The sequence below is a fragment of the Stegostoma tigrinum genome, chromosome 5, assembly GCF_030684315.1.
Source record: "Stegostoma tigrinum isolate sSteTig4 chromosome 5, sSteTig4.hap1, whole genome shotgun sequence".
Lineage (NCBI taxonomy): Eukaryota > Metazoa > Chordata > Chondrichthyes > Orectolobiformes > Stegostomatidae > Stegostoma > Stegostoma tigrinum.
The window spans coordinates 28873917-28891881 of NC_081358.1; the positions used below are offsets into that span (position 1 = coordinate 28873917).

General features: G+C 39.6%; 1 protein-coding gene across 4 annotated transcripts in view; it reads left to right on the forward strand.

Moving 5' to 3' along the window:
- Window positions 1-17965, forward strand: part of ncoa2 (nuclear receptor coactivator 2) — a 282597-nt gene that overhangs the window by 124488 nt on the left and 140144 nt on the right. Inside the window, exon 1 of one of the 4 annotated variants that reach the window (XM_048528569.2) lies at window positions 15115-15138. The exons of the other annotated variants lie outside the window; for them this stretch is intronic. The gene's annotated coding sequence lies outside the window, so the exon portion shown is untranslated. Of the gene's footprint in view, window positions 1-15114; window positions 15139-17965 lie in introns of those variants that run through there. 4 annotated transcript variants of the gene reach the window in all.

Consider the following 17965-nt stretch of genomic DNA (forward strand, 5'->3'; position numbering starts at 1 on the left):
GGCAGGTTGAGCACAGCCTTTGGAGCTTTCACTTTTGGCAATAGCAAATATTGCTCTCGTTCTTCTCTTGCACTGCCATCCCAACCTACCCCATCACTTCTTCACTTTTATAATCTGTCTACTACTGCTTACATTTCTTCTGGCAACTCCAACTTGAATGGGTTCTTGTATCATGGAAAAAATAACTGCATAGAGGCTGGTATCCGATCACCAAGTCACCATTTATTTAATGTACACGGTACACTGGCTATAGACCAGTCAATGCCTGAAGTGAGGAGATTCTGAATCTCCTGTTTATATCTGGTTGCCTAGGTTAACAATGCCAATCAAGGATCTCATAGTCAACAAGATCTACCTGGTTCCAATCTCAACAATGTGGCTTTCGGCTTTTCCACCCTGTGTGCAATCCTCACACTTATCAACACAGCAACAAGAACTTTAGATGTGTTGCACCATTGCAAGGCATGAGGGCTCTCCATTGCTGCCTTCTGACTTTTCATAGTTGCACCATTTGCCTCTGACCACATGCCTGAAATACTTACCATGAGAGAGATGGTAGGAACGGCTGATGCTGGAGAATCTGACATAACAAGGTGTAGAGCTGGATGAACACAGCAGGCCAAGCAGCATCAGAGGAGCAGGAAAGCTGATGTTTCAGGTATGGACCCTCCTTAAGAAAAGGTTTCTAAAGAAAGGCCCATACCTGAAATGTTAGCTTTCCTGCTCCCCTGAGCTACTTGGTCTGCTGTATTCATCCAGTTCGGCACCTCGTTATCTCTACTTAGCATGACTGCCAACTGTTTGCATGTAACTTTCATAAAACAAAGAACTGCAGATAAATGAAGGCTAAAACAAAACAGAAATGGCTGGAGAAACTCAGCTGGTCTGGCAGCGTCTGTGGTGAGAAAGTAGAGTTAACATTTTGGGTCCAGTGACCCTACTTCAGAACTGACGGCAACTAGGAGAAAGAAGTATATATGTTGAAGCTGGTGGGTGGAAGTGTGTAAAGAAACTAGCAAAAGATGAAGTCGGAGCCCAGAGGGAGAGAAAGAAAGCTGGGCAGACAAAGGGACTGATAATGGTGAGCCAGGAGAAAGAACAACTACAAATGGGGACCATAAGTAGATGACAATGGGCTAGCTGTGCTGAAAGCATCTCATGTCATGACAGAGCCTGAGGTCTGGTGGTGGGTGGTGCTCTGACTCTGAAATGATTGGTGTTGAACCCTGAAGACTACAGGGTCCCTATGTGGGAAATGAGGTGCTGCTCCCAGCTTGTGCTGATCCTTGCTGGAGCACTGCAGTAGGCCCGAGACAAATGATGGCTCAGGAACATAGTGGTGAGCTGAGGTGGCAGGTAACAGGAAGCTTGGGGTCATTTTGATGGACAGAACCTAAGTGCTGTGTAAAGTGGTCACCCAGTCTGCATTTTGTCTTGCCCAATGTGGAGGAGACCACATTGTGAGCAGCGATTACAATAGACCAGATTGAATAAAGTACAAGTAAATCACTGCTTCATCTGGAAAGTATATCTGGGGCCTGGAACAGTGAGGTGGGAGGAAGTTAACAGGCAGGTATTACAACTTCTGTTATTGTGTAGCAAGGTGCCATGAGGATTTAAGAGAGGTGTTGGGAGCAGGAAAAGATTGGACTAGGGTGTCCTGGGAATAACAACAATTCCTGAGGAATGCTGACAAGTGAGGGGAGGGGAATGTGTATCTGCCACCATGTTAAATAATTGAATCTATAAACGTAATACTTTAATCTCTGTTGGTTCTAGTTTAAATGACCCTCCTGGTTTAGAGGGAGGAAAATTCCTTAATGTATAGTCAATATTTGATTACTTAACTAATACCTCAGGACTTTAGGCTATAATGTTCTGCTGTGTCTCACACCCTTTCCTGTAGTAATTGTCGTTCTGCTTAAAAAAAATTTCAGAAGTGCACTTCTTTCCTGAATGTGCTGAGTTTGCTTACTCACCAAATTCCGAAGTACCACGTTGAAGCTGTGCTCTGGTGAGCTGGTGTCTGTGCTTTAATGTGGCTACAATTCTCTCAAACACTTTCGCTCCTATTTCCTAGTGTCACCTGTTCTGTATTTACAGTGCTGTTGTTCACAATTAGTCAACAATCAACTGTAGAAGATCTTCTAGCTAACTTGATTGAATTCAATATAGTTATGAAGGAGAAGAGCATTTCGTGAATCAAGGGTTTAAACTTAATCATCACTGACTCTGAAGGGATGAGGCAGAAGTGGCGTATAGTAGACTGACCTGAACTGTTAAATGATAAAACTGCAGAAAAAAGGTTATAAAAGATTAAACTATTATTTGTTTCGTAATGAAACTCTGCATATTCTTAAAGGCATGAATTCTGCTGCAATTATACATTCTTGGACAACAGATGAAATGAGATTATAAAATTGAATAAAAGAACTGTACAAATGCAAAGCATTGTGTTGGTACCATGAACAAGCTAAGATTCCAAGAATGCAGAGTCCCAAAGAAAATAGCAAGAGCTCCAAAAAGAAAATATGAATAAAAACAGGAAACCCGCGCAGATACAGTAGTCATGTTACATTGTGAAAGACTTTGGTTACATGGATTGATGAGCAAAGCATGGGATTGCTCTCCTTAGTGAAGCAAAAGTTCAGGAAACCTTTAATAAGGGTGCTCAAAATAAGGAGTTTTGGTCAGTGTTGATAGGGAGAACACTGGTTTAAAGTGATTGGCAAAAGAATCAAAGGTGACTCTCAAAAAAGCCTTTTAACTCTACGAAGGTGGTAGGATCTGGAATGTTATGATCCCAGCTGATGCTATTACTAGACCAATCAGATTCCAGACTGAAATCTAGTTTTTGTTTTAAACAAGGTGGCCTCCATTCAATCACAAGCATGTAATACTGCAGATTTGGTTTTAACAATAAACAAAAGTTTATGCATAAAGGAAAGAAGGCAAAATAGAATTAAACAAAGTAATTACCAATAACACAATTTGAAACATTTGAAACCTGGTAAAATACAACCCCATCTGTCCCAACACCGCCATGTTACAGTACTCAAGCATTAGAGAGGGTTTGCTTTCCCCCTCACGTGTATAGGTTTAACTTGTCTTTCTTTCAGTTGCCAATCTTGGAGAAGTTTGTTAGCATCTTCTTTGATTAGCCATTCAGCCTGAATTTAAGATGTCCTTAATTTCAAATAATCCCTTCAGGGTTCTAGTCAAACACTTCTGGTCTGGAATGTTCAAACTAAAACCCTCCCGTTGACGGAACTTAATTCAAAACAGTTCTGGACTATCGTGTTCTTTCAGGAGAAACTGTTCCATGCACCTACCTTCTACCAGGACCTCTGCAAACTGAAAAAGAGAAACTTTCCAAGCTGTCCCTTCACATAGTTGACAGGAATACTGCTTTGAACATCCTTCTGTATTCTGTAATGTTCAGTATGGGTGAAGTATTGAACAAATCAACTAGAACAAGTGGAAACATTTTCCATGTTAACAACTGCAAACTAGAGCAACAAAAGTTTGGATGCATGAGTAATCGAGGCTAGTAGAATGTTGCATTTTTATAAATGGGATGGAAATACAATGGTGGGGGCAGTTTTTGTTGCAGTTCTGCAAAGCCCTGGTTTTGTTCACTTCTGGGCACTATCCTTTAGGAATGATCCATTGATTTTCTAAGCTGTGCATCACAGATTCACCAGACCAGTGCTTGGTTGCAAGGGTTAAATTAAGAGGATTGGATGCCTAGATGAAACTTGTACTTCTTTCATGATAGATCACCCTTTACCTTTCTAATTGATTAAAGAATTTGACGTAGGTTTGTAGTATTAGGGCAGCTCAGAAAAGAGGAATGTAACCTTAAAATTGCACAAAGGGCAGTGGAAGTCTGCAACACACCCCTAAAGGACTTGCCCAAAATAAATTGATAAACTTCTTACTACATTTTAGGGACATGGAACTGAGAAAAATCGCTGGAGAAATACGGATAACACATAATTGCATGGCAGAACAGATTCAAGGGGCTGAGTGGCCAACTATTGTTGTTCTTTCCTCGTTTGCTGGTTATCTTCTATATTGTTTTTATTGCCAATAATGAGATGTCCTGAATGTCTGTTGAATGATGATGTAATTTTGGCATTCCTGCACGACTTTCTGTCTTCTCTTCCGACCCAAATGGATGCCCATTCCGTTCCTTTACTCAGTAACTCCTGGAATCTTCAAATCAAATCAAATCACATCACACTAACAAATGTCTTCGATTTACAGTAGCAGGTAGATGCCCTTCCTGTCTAGGTGCATATCCTTCTCATAAGTTTTTCAAAAGCTTTAATTCTTTTTCCTACCTTTTTCCTGAACTCCCACTACCAGTCCCTCTCCTTCCCCAAAAACACACTAAGCTACTCGTTACTTTACCACTATATCTTTGTCACTTTTGCCTCAGGGTTGATTGCTTTACTCCTCAGTTAGTATTTAATTTTGCTGGAGTCTTGCTGTTCAATTTAGAATTGAACAGAACTCCTCAAACCATTATTATTTTACGCTGACTTAGATGTGCTTAAGTTCAGTTCTGATACAATGAAATCACAGCAGAACTTGCTGTAGTAAACTTTATATTCTATACTTAGGCCCAGTTCATCAAAATCATAGCAGCGTGTATTTTCATGCACTTTCTTCACAGTTGGAGAAGCCATTCCGGAAATATCCTTTGTCCTCAGGTGAAGTTTATAATCTTGATAAGTAGGACATAGTGAAAATTTGTTGACCATCAGATGCAATAAAATAGTATTAGAAATTTAATAGATTTAGAGATTTCTTGGTGCTGAAGACTGCAGCCTTGAACGGTTTTTTTGAACTTATTTGAGCACGTTATGATCATTACCCCAAATTCCCCTTAATCAGTAGTTTATGAAAGTTATGTTGACATTTCTAGTTTTCCACATGTTTCAGTCAGTTAGTTAGGTCTTTGCAATCTTCTTAAAAGTAGTTGTTAACAACCTCCCTAAAGTAGTTAATATTTTCCACAAGTACGTGGAAAACACAGACTGAAACCTGTTTTAGTATATGAATGAAATGATAAAAGATTAGTTCTGGGAATAGTATGTTTTGGTTATAAATGTATTGAGATGGTAGTTCGGTATTACTGAGCAATGGGCAATATGCCCTTTTCATATTCCTACCATATGTGTTATTTTATGAGGAAGCCACAATGCACAAGCATCTTAGTGATTTATGAGAATTTCGTGATTGAGGCCAGTAACCCACACTGCAGTATCCTGTATATTAAAAGTAACAAATGGAATTTTAATGCTAGGACTGTAGCTGGCGCTTGGATAAAAACAGGAAGTGAAAATTTATTAAAGCAGAAATGGAACAAATTGACAGTGAAAAGGGCTAATTTTCTTCAAAATTTGTCGACTCCTAAAGTGACAATTCCAGTGTGATTTTTGTATTTCAGTCACATGAGATTAATGCACCACCTTCTTCCATTCCCCTCTACAAACATCTTTCATCATTTTTCCCCCACCCAACCACCACGACTGCCACCAAAAGAAATGTACAAGAGGATCATTTTGACTTTGGATTAGATAGGGGAGGGGGAACTACTCCTGTTTCAAGAATCCAACTCCAATTGCACTTAACCAAACAGCAATATAAAATTTCAAAAATCATGCACCAGCATTTTGAATTTCTTTTTTCTGCCTTATTTCCAATCTTTAGCACATATGCATGAGTACTTAATTTGAACACAATATGATACAATTAGAGTTAGACCAGTTAGTGAAAGTGTTGAAATACTTTTTTTCAGCATCAGTAGTGAAAGTCTGAAGCACGTTTGCCCTGAATTATGATGAATGCTGTGTTAATTGAAATTGTTAGGACTGAGATTGAATAAACTTGTATGAGTTAAATATATCAATGGCTATGCACAAAAGACGTGTTAAATGGAGTTGAGGTACAGATCACCTGTGAATTAATTTGATTAATGAAACACAGTGGATGTTCTGAATAGTTTATTTCTGTTTCATTTCAGAACGTGTTTTGATGAAATTTCATTTGATCATGTGCAAATCACACAAAATATCTTGAATAAAAACTCACTGTGAAATATTGTAATATCATTGGAAATGATAAGATTGATAGGGATAGAAGAGGAAGATTGCAATATTGATTTAAGCAGTAAGAAGCGATACTGCTTGGAAGGATCATCCAAAGTGTGCGAATGGGTGGAAGTAAAAAAAAATGCAGAAAGGGCAAACACACTAGGCGTGTGGCGTTGGCCCCAAGCAATCTGGGAGGGAGATGATCAATATGTAATCAAATTTCAGAATTGTAAGAGTAATAAGCCAGTGATAAGGAATTTTAATTGCCCAAATATTAGCTGGAATAATTTTAGTGTGCATGATAAGGAAGGGTCAAAATTCTTAATTTGCATCGAGGAGAACATTTTTAGCCAATGCATAGGAAGCTCAATGAAGCAGGAGGCAGTTCTGGACTTGAGTTAGAAATTGTCCCAGGCTGGTGGGTGGCGCATCAGAAAGAGGAACGTTTTGGAGATAGTCACCACAACTCAGACATAGTTATGGGAAAAGATGTGGATGGGTCAGGGATTGATGTTGTAAACTGCTATGGCTAATTTTACTGAGAGACAATTTGGTTAAAGTGGACTTGGAGCAGCTACTGGCACATAAAACTGTCAGAGGAGTGTGAGGCATTCAAGGAGAAAATTCAAGGCAAACATCTTCCTGCAGAGGCGAAGGATAGGACCAAGACTGGAAAACACTGACTGTCAAGTGACTTGTGGACTAGAATTAAGAATAAAAGAGAAATTTGTGGCAAGTACTGAGAGCTGCATCCTGGAGAAGTATAAAAAGTGCTGGGGGACCTAAAAAGAGAAATTCAAATAAGAAATCTGAAATTGGCTGAGAGGCAGGAAGCAGAGGGTATTGGTAGAAGGGTGTTTCAGTGATTAGATGTCTGTTTACAGTGGAGTTCTGTCAGCTTCCATGCTGGGGACCTTGTTGATTGTCATGTACATTGATTTCAGCATTAAATGTAGGGGGTATGGTCAAGAAGTTTCTAGATGATGTGCGAGTTGGTCGAGTGGTAAATAGTGAGGCGGATAGCCGTGGACTGCAGGAGGATAACAACAGGCTGGTCAAAGCAGCAGCAAATGGAATTCAACTCTGAAAATTGAGGTGTAGTGTACTTGAGGAACACGAACAAGTGAAGGAATTACACTGTGAATAGCAAGATGTTGGAAAGTACTGCAGATCGGAATGCCTTTGTGCTTATCCACAGACCTGTGAAGATAGTAGGTAGAATGATAAGTTGGTTGGGGGGGGGGCCAGATGAGACACTTGTCTTTAATAATGAGGCGTAGAAAATAACAGCAACGAAGACATGCTGAAACAGTAAAACACTTGGCTAGGCCACTCTCTGAGTACTGTGTGCTGCTCAGGTCACCACATTGTAGAAAGGTATGTTTGCACCAGGGAGGGTGCAAAGGAGATTTACCAAAATTCTGGATGTATTGAACTATGATGAAAGATTGAATAGTCTTGGGTTGTTTCTCTTGGAGGAGTGAAAGTTGAGGCAGGATCTGAGAGAGGTATAATAAGGTTATGAAGGGTACATTGAAAGGCACTTCTTTCTATGAATTGGAGGTGTCAATAAATAGGGGGCATAGATTTAAGGTAAGGTTTAGGAGGCTTGGAAGAGAGTTTTAAAAAAAGATTCCTTCTTTCGTAGAGCACACTGCCCTGAGTCTGAAATGTTTGTAATATTTAAACAGTGCTTAAGCATTAACTTGCTTCGCTATAGCCTTCAGGGCTACGGACAAAGCTGGAAGATAGGATTTCTGTAGTCAGATCTTTGCTGACTGGTGTGGACACGATGGGCCAAAAGACTCCGTCAGATCCTTGCAGCATAGAAGGAAGATAATGAGAAACCTCTCTGCCGCATTGTTGATTCTTGCCACAGTTTTGTTGCTGAGACAGGATTTCTGATCTGAACTATTGCTATGTAGGTTTCATAACTTGCTATTAGAACCAGCACCTGTTGTAATAACTTCTGCTTTTGATATTAATACTGATTCAAAATGTGGCACCTATACTGTACTAAACCTTAAACTAACCCTTAAAAAAAGAAACAATATTGTGTAGTAAATTTGAGTGGAGTTTATCAGAACATTTAATTTACATGACAACAATGTAAAGGTCCACTTCATGTATACAGGAGTCCTGTGGTGGTTCAATCTTCCTGGGGGTGGCGGAGGGGCAGTGCGGGGGGAGACTGATGTAGGAATGTGAATGAAGCGACGCTTTTGCATGGTGATCCACTTTGAGGTAAATCCTCACTAATCGAAAATCACCTTATTTCTTCCCCCCCCCCCCCAGTAAAGCTGTCACATGGCCCTTAGCAGTACACAGGAGAGATATGCAAGAATGGTATCCGCGTGTTTTTAAAAAAATATGCAAATAGTCTATTCTCCATTTCTCACGGATAACAAGACTGAGTGTATTTTTATTTTGGGTGAAATTTCAGTGTTGCTAGTCCGCACACACTTGCAGTTGCCGAAGGGTTCAGGTCCCATTCCAGACTTGAGCTCAAAAGCTGAGGCTGATACTCCAGCGCGACGCTGATAGGGAACCGTTTAAACTAAGGCCATGCCTGCGACCTCTGCGGATACAAGATCCCATGATGTTGTATTGAAGAAAAGCAGTTGACTTATCGCTGATGTCAGGTTTATTCCTTGGTCAGCATCACAAAACTGGTTAACTGGTCATTATCACATTACCTTTTTTATTGGCATTTCGTGTGAAAATTGACTCCTGCATTTTATACCTTACAGCAGTGACACCATTTCAAAAGTACACCTTATATTAGCTATAAATTATGGTGACGTTTGGTGATAATGAAAGATGCTATGCCAGTGCAAGGTTTTCTTTTTAACCAAAAATACAATATCAAATTTTCATTCGCAAGGCGTGGCGATCATTGGCATTTATTGCTTTTGAGGAGTTGTTGGTAACCCAGCTTGAACAGTGGTTGTGAAGGTACTGTAAAAGTGCAAGTGGGAAGGTATTCCAGTATTTATACCTGGCCACGCTAAAGGAACAGTGATGTGTTTCAAGACATGGTGTGCAATGTGGAACTTTCTGAATGTGGTATTCCCATGTGTATACTCGCTTTTCTTCTTGTTATTAGTGGTTGCTGATTTGAAAGTTGCTGTTGAAGAAGTCTTGGTAATTTGCTGCTGTCGGTGGTGTGCATTGACTAAAATAATTTAGCAGGGAACTTGTTTTCAGAGCACCAGTTTGAGTCCAATTTGCATTATGAACTCCCATGGGATCTCCCCACACCCCCCAACCCCTCCCTCCCTTCTGCCCCCTCCACTTTCACACCCCCCTCAAGAATGTAACACGTAACACATGGATCAACTGTCCTAAGTATTTATCCTATCATTGGAGTGATTACCATCACTGCATTTCTGCCTTTTACGTTTCCACAGTCTGCTGATCCCTGCAGTGAAGACTCTACTGAAACACAGAGTTGAAATCATTTTGGCTGTGTTGCAGTGTGAGCCAAGTGCACAAGGTGTTATTTTATCAAATATTCCACGTCAGTCCTATATTCGTGTAATTTGCAAGCAGAAAGGATTTATTTCACAATTTGTTTCAAATGTAAAGTTTTAAGTGAAGGGTTAAAAGTTAACTTGGTATATTGGACTGGAATTTCCATGATATTTGCATCAGATGCACACTTCTATTTAACTGTAAAACCAATTTGCAGAATTTTGAACATTACTTTGTATCTGTTGACTGATATGATTAATGATGGTTGACTAAGTTGAAACTTTAAAGTTCGAAAAGGTAATATACCAGGATTGATTGCAAGTTTTTTTTAAATTAAATAGTAACTTAAAATGGTTTACAAATGCAGGAACTTCTGTGTTGCTGCACAACAATGCGGTTTATAGGGAGCATTAGTTCTTTAGTTATTTATACTGATTTCGGCCCATTTTAAGTTTGAGTTCCAATAAGATTGTGAGGATACTTGGCTATAACTTGACGCGGACAAATGGTGTGATCTTGTTTGTCTCCAGGAAGCTAACTTCTCAATGTTTATTTTCCAAGAACAGAAGGCAGTAATCCACTATCGGATTTGTAATATGATATATTGCTGCTCGTCCAACTCGTTACACTGTGTTTGGGAGTGCCTTGCCAGAGAAATCTAAATCTAGAACTGGCTGCACTTCTGTAGTGTGAAAAGTGAAAATGCCTTAGAAGTAAAATTTGTAACTGAGAGGAATGCTGTTGGCACTTTTTAAACAGTATTGTTCTGGACATTCCTTATTGTTTTGGACACTGGAATGCAGCTTTTAAGAAGCAAAAGGAACTTGAGTGCTGTACCTCTGAAAATTTCCAGATGTCAGAAAAATAGTTTGCAGGTAGTGAAATGTATTTGATGTAGGGAAATGTAGTGACTGCGAGCCTGTATAAGGCAAAATACCGCAAATAGTAATGAGACAATGACCAATGATCACATTCTTAATGATATTGAAAGAAAGATGAATATTGACAGGGCCCGGGGAGTGAACCCCCTATCTGCTTTGAATGGTACCACAAGATTGCCCATGTTCGCCCAGGGAAGGTAGTGTTATTCAAAACATTTCTCTGCCAGCCCAGCACATCTTCACTATCACACTGAAGCATTGTCCTGAGCATGAGTTTCGAGTGTGTGTGTGTGAGACAGAATCTGTGAGAAATGCCTATAATTTTTGAAACAGATCTCAATTGATGAGGGAAAACTGACCCTCCTAGTAGCTAAGAAAACAAAGGCTGGAACTGAAACCAAAACCTCTGGTTGAAATTGTAGAGGGACAGACCTTAGCAGCAGCCGTTGATGAGTCCGGTGGTGCAGTACAGGCATGCTGAGTAAGAACAATCCAGCTGCTGGAGATAAGTAAATGTGCAATTGCTGAAGCAGTTTCTGTTTCTTGACAATAACGTTATCAATCCACACTAGCCAACTGGGATTCTGCAAGTGTGCTGTTTTGGTGAAATTGTATGTGTGGAGTTTTGGTTATGTGCTGCTGTAAAAGCAGAAATCAGGCTATTTTCTTTTTGATTTATTATTGGCACATGTGCCTAAGTACAGTGAAAAGTTTTTTATTTTGCGTGCAGTACAGGCAGGTTATAAGGTACGCAGATCATTGGGTGATTGAACAAAGCCACAATACATTCAAGAAGCGGAGGAGCTGAAATGCTTGAAAATTGAGAAAGAGTTCTGAAGATGGGTCACTGGACTTGAAATGTTCACTCTGCTTTATCCCCACAGAAGCTGCCAGATTTGCTGAGTTTTTCCAGCAATTTCTGTTTTTGATTGGGAAAGAGTTTGTAGCTGAATTTGATGACCCAAATGCTGACTACATTGCTGAGCCAATTCATAAATAGCAGATAGAACTGAGACAGACCTAACAGATGTAAAATGTGTTATTATATGAACTAATCTCTAATTTTCAAGGCTAATTTGTTATTTTAGGCTTTTGTTTGGAAGAACACACCTTTCAGATGAGCCAGGAAATTGAGTTTGAAATAGCTGCAGGAGCCACCTGACCTACAAATTGGCTAAGCTCCCCAGGGAATTACAGATCAGAAGCTTAAACAGTAGTGATAACGAATTGATTAGCATTACAATCATGGAAACCGATGGCGTACAATTGGCAACTCAACTGCTTTAGAGACAAAAGTCCCAACCTGAAACATCAGCTTTCCTGCTCCTCTGATGCTGCCTGACCTGCTGTGTTCCTCCAGCTCCGCTACCAGTTACTGCATTGACTGGTAATTAGTGTTTGGGTTATTTGACTCTTAGAGTCCCTACAGTGTGGAAACGGGCTCTTCGGCCCAACAAGTTCACTCTGACCCATCCCCCTATAACCCACCTAATCTCCACATCCCTGGACACTGAGCAATTTAGCATGGCCAATCCATCTAGCCTACACATCTTTGGATTGTGGGAGGAAACGTGAGTACCTGGAGGAAAGCCACGCAGACACGGGGAGAATGTGCAAACTCTTGTACGGTTAAAACAAAATGTCAAAACCATGGACCCTTGGTGTCTTGTTCTTTTAGTAACTAAGCAGGATTTTGAATTTCTTCAGCATTTTTGCTTAAAAAGGCAAAAAAAAAATACTGGTTTGTAACTGAGCTGGTATCAAGTATGACCTGAAACCCCAAGGCTTGTGGACTGAGGTGAGAGTGCTGCAAATCAGTCAAGGCTGTACCTACCAGTGGCATTCAGGTTTCCATTTGGAACAAAAGTGAGAAGTGCAGATGAATAATCCATTTTCCAATAATATCAGCAAGATGATATTTAACTGCTCAGACTAAAATTTATGTGAATTTGTTGTAAATTTCCTGTACATTTGCAAACAGATTGTGGACGATTTCCTTCCTTTAAATTATGATGACTGCATCAATCTCTGGGGCTCAGAAGCAGTGTTCCAGATATGAGTGGGTGTAAGCATGAAAAAGACTTAGGAGAGAGAACAAGCCCCATTGTGAGAAGCAATGGCTTGCTGTTGAGGTGCACTAGCAACAGTGGACGCCATCAAGATGGAAGGAAGAGAGAAAGCAAATCAATTGTGAAAATAACTTTCCTTTGTTTATATTGATTTGCTGTGCAGTGCAGCAATTTAGCAGGTCCCACTTTTCCATTTTCTTTTCTCCATAGCCCAGTGAATTATCCACTTGCAGTGTCAATTACTGTAGTTTCAAAGTCAATTGAATCAACCTCTATTGTCCTGTCAGTGCTTTCCAGGTCACAAGGGTATAATGTTTTGAATTTGCCCGGTTCTCTGACTCTACCCATTTTAAGGAAGGTCGAAGATTGTTACCATGTTGCTTTTGGTTCTTTAGCAAGTCACCTTAAATCTGTGACCTCTAATTCGTGATCTTCCTGCTGGTGGAAACAGTTTCTCTTCTTTGTCAGGAGGTCTCCAAATTCTAGCCTGTCTCAAATTTCCTCTCTCCCTCCCTCTCTAAAGAAGGCAGTGCCAGTTTCCACAAACCATTCATTGACTAAAGTTGAGGATTATGAGATCAACCGTGCTCTCATTGAATGCTAGAGAGAATCAGATGGGCTGAATAGTCTTCTGCTCCTATGTCATTGAATCAGAGAAACGTACAGCATGGAAACAAACCCTTCACTCCTAACTCATTTATGCCAACCACATTCTAAATTAATCTAGTCCCATTTGCCAGCATTCGGCCCATACCCCTCTTAAACCCTTCCTATTCATGTACCCCTCCAGATGCCTTTTAAATGTTGTATTTGTACCAGCCTACACCACCCACTTCCTCTGGCAGCTCATTCCATACATGCACCACCCTCTGCATGAAAACGTTGCCCTTTAGATCCCTTTTAAATCTTTTCCCCTCTCACCTTAAACCTATGCCGTCTAGTTTTGGACTTCCCTACCCTGGGGAAAAGGCTTTATATTCGCCCTAACCATGGCTGACATGATTTTGTAAACTCCCTTAAAGTCACCCCTCATCCTCTAACACTGCAGGAAGAATAGCCCCAACTATTCAACCTCTCCCTACAGCTCAAACCCTCCAAACCCTGGCAACATGCTTGTGAAATTTGAAAGGGCTCAGAAAAGACTTACAACAACGTTCCTTTAAGAGGGAGATCAGAATTGCACGTCGTATTCCAGAAGTGTCCTAACCAGTATCCTGAACAGTCACAACATGACATCCCAACTCTTATACTCAATGCACTGAACAACAAACCACAAGGCTGTCTTCACTACCCTGCCTTCTTGCAACTCCCTTGGCTTACAGTCCTTTGTCCCTGTATTCATTCACATCTTTTCTTCACCTTCTTCACAAGTCTTCACATTCTCTTTTAAAATCACAGTGCCCAGAACTGAACATAGCAATCTAGTTGAAGCCTAAATAGTATTTTATAAAGCTTCTTCATCTGCATAACTGTATTGCACCCTGATGCCCTACAGTGTTGGATTCTAACTTAACACATCTGAGCTGGTATTCTTTTGAGATGTAGTCACTTACTGCAGCAATAGTAAAAACTGCTGGTGCTGGAGAGTCTGAGATAACAAGATGTAAACCTTGATGAATGCAGCAGGCCAAGCAGCATCAGAGGAGAAGGAAAGCTGAAGTTTTGAGTCTGACCCCTTCTTCAGAAATCAGGGAAGGGAATTCTGAAATAAGTAGAGAGGAGGGGGAGGCAGACAGAAGATGGTAAAGGAGCAGACAGGTGGAGAGGAGACACAGGTCAAGGAGGCGGAGATGGAGCCAGGAGAGGTGAGTGTAGGTGGGGAGTTAGGGTGGGGGGCTGGTCAGTCCAGGGAAGTCGAACAGGTCAAGGAGGCAGCGATGAGGCTGGTTGGTGGGAGGAGTGGAAAGATAGGAGAAAGGACGGACAGGTTAGGGAGGCGGGGATGAGCTGGGCTGGTTTTGGGATGCAGTTGGGGGAGGGGAGATTTTGAAGCTTGTGAAGTCCACATTGATACCATTGAGCTGCAGGGTAGATGTGGCTGTCTGACGTAACAATGCTTTGCACAACTCCAGCTATTTCAGCATTTACCAGGAATTGAATTGGAATCTCCTCATGCCATTTTGGAAAAGTGAGATGAGTCAGTAAAATAGATATAAATTTAATATGTAGTTTCATGCTAATACACATTCTTAATCGCTGAGTAACCTGATTTTGTTGTAAATATTGACAAGGAAGAGGGTGTTAACTGCTTCTGTCTGTTCTCAATATTTCATTGTAATGCAAAAATTAATTAATGATTTGTGAAATGTTATTTGTAACTGCTCTCCTTTAAATGGGACAGCTTGTAATTTTATTTAAGTTGAAGATGTTGAAATCACATGATTTGATTCAACCAATGAAGATGTAATTTTGACTCCACAGGTTTTTATGCTAGTTTGATGTCTAGTCTGGTTTAGCTGTTTCTGGACAAATTCAAACCGATCTTGACTAGGTCCCTCATTGTGGGCACTTAATTTCTCCAAAAAACAGAAACTATTTCCAGCGTTCTCATTATGTAATCAGAAACTTTAAGATGAAATTCCATATGCTGTTTACTGCATGATGAAATGGGTGAGTCTTGATCTTAATAACAGCCTAGCTCTGTCAAATGAGGACCTGTTAAAATCCACTGTTGTGGTACAAAGACAAAAGGATGCATGGAATGCCTGTGTATTCTTAACCAGTAGAATAAATTACATAAGTGTGCAGTTGAACTTCCAATTAAGTCTGTAAAATGTTTGCATTAATATATTCATAATGCTGAGAGCTGGTTAAAGCAAAAGGCTGAGCTTTAATCTTCTATTGTTCTAGTACAAAATCTGCTATAATTTTATATACCACAGTTATGAGATGAACCTGATGCAAATAATTTGTTTAAAATTCATAGGCATAGACAGATCTTGCTTTTCAAATTGTACACATGATCTTTCAGTTTTTGCTACAGATAGTATATGTAGTTAGGTATACCTAACAATTATTATCTGACTTTGCCAATTAGGATTGCTAAAATTCAAGAATACCTGCCAGTGATTTTTAAACTAAAAGCATGAAAATATAATTCACGAATTGCTACTTTCTGAAAAAAGACCTTTGATTTGATTGAGTAGTTGTTGTAAGATTTTTCCTTATGCAAAGTATGGGTGGTTGATAAACTGGAGATCATCAAAATTATTTATTTAAGACCTGTTTGTCATAGTAATGCACCAGATTTGATGACTCATTTGAAATCGCAGATATTCACTAAACCCCTTCCTGTGCAATGCTAGTACACAGGTGTATTATGAGCAAGATAGAGCTATTTTATTTTCTCACTGCAACTGCAGCTAGGATTTGTGTTTTTAAAGATTAACTTGTAAGCTTACGGATGAACTGTACTGTAGCTCCTTAATTTATTATATGATACTAGATTTACAAATTGTGACCTGCACTTGAGCAGATATGAAATAAATCTTGTTTTCTCTGCAGTGGTATACAAATCAATTTTTCACCTGTATGCAAATAATAAGTTTTCCCGTGATTTTCTTATCTTAACCTCTTTTTCAAAGATATTGACGCTTAGTGGGATGCCGTTTGAGACGAGACGTCCTCTCGTTCCTTGTCCAAGTGTCATTCTTCATTTACAGATTTAGTCAGTGACTGCCCTCAGGCACATGGATTTCTACCCTTACTGACACCAGAGATTAAATCTGACAATTTTCTGGTTTGCATGATGTTTGCTGCAGTGCATGTATTTTCCCATTGTGCAGTTCAAGGGGAAGGTTAAGGATAGAGATACAAGCTAGAAACCTAAAGTCACCAGTGAAGTCAAATGGTATTGTTGTATGGTTAGCAGTTATATCACGAATAATTAGGCATTTTGCACAAAAATTTAAGTTGCACTCTTTAGTTAAACGACATGAGGTTGTAATGAGAGAATACACATAGTTGCAAACAGTTCTTTTAAACAGAATAACAAGCCAGTTTGTGACAGCTGATCTATTTCCTACTGAGGTAAGAATGGAAATTTTGATGTTTTTTGAAGGTTAAATGTGCAGTATAGTTATATAACCAAAAAGTGGCACAATTTATTAATACTGGAGATTATTTAATATTCCTGCAGTGAACTGGTTTGTAATTGTAATTACAAGTGAATGATATCCAGTTATGTAAATCGTCTTCTGATGAAGGACAATTATTTAAAAACTTTTATTTTCTCACCCCATTCATTTAAAACCATTTGTGTGGAAATTTCCTGAATTGAAGATTTTAGTTGTATTCAGGGTAATTGATGGGAGAAAATTCAAGATGTCATTGTTTTAGCAGTGGTTTTTAATACTTAAAATGAGATTATAGTAGTTGAGATTAAATATTGCTCATTAGTTTGTTTATATGTTGATTGATTTACAGAATCTGAATCTTATATGTATTATTTACATGTTTAATGATAAAGGATAATTTTAGGCTGCCTACAAGCAAATAACTGAGCGACTAACCTTTGGGAATTAGCTACATATTGAGGAAAAGCTATTTGGTGAAGTATTCCTGTACTGCAGTCACTGTGTTCCATTGCTGGCTGCATTTGAGCTTCTTCTCATGTGAGTAGTGCAATATTACCTGCAAATTCCATCTAATAAGATTATCTGGTGAATAAAAATTAAGATGATGATTGGAAAATTGCTCCTTGATGGTCCGTTGCCTGAAATTTAATATTGTGCACAATTATTAGGATGTTTCTGCGTGTGTTAGAAAGTCATTGCCATCCATTTGCAGACTAATGTATTATATCACAGTGCCATCCCAGTGGCATCTTGAAGCTTCTGAGATAAAAAATTCATGAGGATGATCAGCTTTCAGTCAGTAAATATAATCTGGCTTTTTGGAGCTGACTAATGCATCCATTTTTGAGCCATTAAAGGAAAGTAAATATCAGAAGAGTAGCTCACACATGAATAATTGGAGCAGAAGCATTTGTTTACTTTTGAAGTTGGGCCTACAGAATGGTTCCTATCCATTTTAAAATGGTAACAGAGAACTTTTGGTGGCTTGGTTCCCTTGAAACTAAAGAGCACCCAACCCAGAATACCCCCAACCCCACCCACCTTTTCCCTCTAACCCTGCATTTCCCATGGCTAATTCACCCAGCCTACACATCCTGAACCTTTAGGGGCAATTTTTAGCTTGGCCAATCCACCTAACCTACATATCTTTGGAGTGTGGGAGGAAACCAGAGCACCCTAAGGAAACCCATGCAGACACGGAGAGAATGTGCAAACTCCACACAGTCACCCAAGAGTTCAATCCCATACAGGCTCCTAGCACTTTGGCAGTAGTGCTAACTACTGAGCTACCGTGCCACCCTTGAGCAAAACATCATGTTCACTAGCAAATACAATATGTGAGCTAACAAATTAATATTAGT